The 2,143-nt window shown below is 52.9% G+C and overlaps 1 long non-coding RNA gene across 1 annotated transcript; it reads right to left on the bottom strand.

The window, feature by feature from the left end:
• Positions 1 to 329: 329 nt before the first annotated feature.
• LOC144242143 (uncharacterized) lies at positions 330 to 1,317 on the bottom strand. The gene is made up of 2 exons (XR_013338307.1): positions 1,174 to 1,317; positions 330 to 615 (listed from the first exon to the last, which is right to left on the bottom strand). It is a non-coding gene; the product is annotated as an uncharacterized LOC144242143 (long non-coding RNA).
• Positions 1,318 to 2,143: the final 826 nt, after the last annotated feature.

Genomic DNA, 2,143 nt, shown 5'->3' on the forward strand with positions numbered 1-2,143 from the left:
CCAGCGTGGACTCGATGGGCTTGCGGTTCAGCCGCCAACCCGGCTCTCCCTGCAGCTCCTCCAGGCTGAAGTCCAGGCAGCAGAAGTGCAGCGGCTCGCCCTGCAGCCACAGCGGCCCGGGGGGCTCGGAGGCNAGGCAGACCGTCCCCTGGTCACGCCGGAGGGCTGAGCCTGCGAGTGCTCACCTGGACCCCTCTTGTTTTACAGAAGGGGAAACTGAGAGAGACGCCCCCCACCCTACCCCAGGCCACCCCACAGGCCAGAACCAGGACTCCGGGCCCCTAGGCTTTCTGCCTTCCCACGGTGTCTCTTAAAATCAATCTCAAATCTGCAAAGTTTCTTTTTTAATACGCCTCGGACACATGAGACCCACTTGGTATTCTCTTCAGGGCAAGCGGGACCCAGAGGAAAAGGCCAGGAACTCCTTTCGGAGGTTTGGGTGGGGGTGGGCTGGTGGGAACGTGAGCCTCCCAGCCTGTGGCTCCGAGGGAGGGGACCCCCCCGAGACCGTTCCTCCCGTGCAGGGGCCCCACCTGGCTGGTGGAGGAGCGTTTGTCTGTGAAATCCGTGTCGAGGGACAGTTCATCCCTGTTAGGATAGTAGGTCCGATGAGGCCTGTCAAGAATAAGGAGCGACCATCAGATTTATATTTTATTATTTTTTTTTAGTTTTAATTTTTTTTGTTTTTATTTATTTCTGAGAGACAGCATGAGCAGGGGAGGGTCAGAGAGAGAGGGAGATACAGAATCTGAAGCAGGCTCCAGGCTCTGAGTTGTCAGCATAAAGCCCAAGTGGGGCTCCAACCCACAAACAGTGAGATCATGACCTAAGCCACCCAGGCGCCCCTGGATTTATATTTTAAAAACACTTTCCTAGTTAATTTGGCCTCTTACACTTGGAAGAAATCACTGGTGCCTTCTAAGCAAATGACGCTATGGTTTAAAGCCATCGGGCTCCATGAGCACCAGCTGTTCCTGAGTCTGGATGTGGTGGAGGCACCGGCAAGAAGCAGTCAGCAAAGCGGGCCTCACTGAGGTGAGTTCCCTGAACAGAACTCTATTGCTAGGCATCGTGGCTGATGCCATTTCTGGAAGCTTTGTGTGTTATTTCTAACAATGGGGAAAACCAGGTTGAGAAAGATGTAAAAAACAGCCTCAAAATATCTGAACCTACCTGAGCTCTTTCCAGCTGGGTAAGCCATTATTCTCACTTGGCCTTGGTTTCCCCATCTGAACAGTGGGTCGGTGGTTACCTGCCCAGCAGGGATACTAGGATAAGTGCACCCAACCCAGGGTCTGTCTGTCTGTCCACAGAAGTGCTCCCGTGTCCAGCAGTGGCTGCTGTGATGTCCTTACTGTCAGTCCTGCCAGAGCTGGCTGTCTGGAATGGTCCTTGGTTTCTATAGAAATGATTAATTTCCCCGAGGGGCTAGGACTTTTGTTTAAGCCTTCATCACTTTCCTGCTGGGAAGTGGCGCTCCCGGAAAGAGCGATGTGCATTTTCATGCTTTTATTAAAAATGACTCTTCCTTTAAAAGCCTTGCATGTGTCAGGAGCAGAATCTTTTGACTGCCTTTGGGGGACTGAGCAAGGGTGGCTCGTGAACAGCCTCAGAACGCCGGGTGATCTGAGGGCTGAGAGAGACCCAGTCTTCAAGGGGTGCGTTCTAAGCTTGGCCACGGTGTGCAATAGTGGGTGACGCTCTCTGGAGTTTCAGCCAGAGGCGGGGGCTTCCCGGTTTTGTCTGTGCAGCAGAGAAGGCGGCAGCAAAGGGAGAAGACAAAGATCTGCTTGGGCGGGAGTGGGATGGGGGGTAGGGCAAGCAGTTTGCTGCAAAGTCGTATCAACGTCGCCCCGTGTTCTGGGAGCCTGCCTCTTGCCCACATTTCCAGCACATGCCACGGAGTCCGACACCTCACCCTCATTCAGAGGGACTGAATTTCTAGATTGATCTGCTGTCTTTTTGGACAATGGGAATTTGGGAAGAAAAGATAAAAGATGAAGTTATTTTCTGTTCTGTTGACTGCTGCTTATTGTGTCACCAGCAATGAGAAGGGGACCTAGCAGGGGAGGTAGAGGCTCAGAACTAGTGGCATCTCCCTTTGTGGAGGTTGGGTTCCAAGGTCCGTACATAAGTTAGAGGA

This window comes from Crocuta crocuta, unplaced genomic scaffold, assembly GCF_008692635.1.
Source record: "Crocuta crocuta isolate KB4526 unplaced genomic scaffold, BGI_CrCroc_1.0 scaffold77, whole genome shotgun sequence".
Lineage (NCBI taxonomy): Eukaryota > Metazoa > Chordata > Mammalia > Carnivora > Hyaenidae > Crocuta > Crocuta crocuta.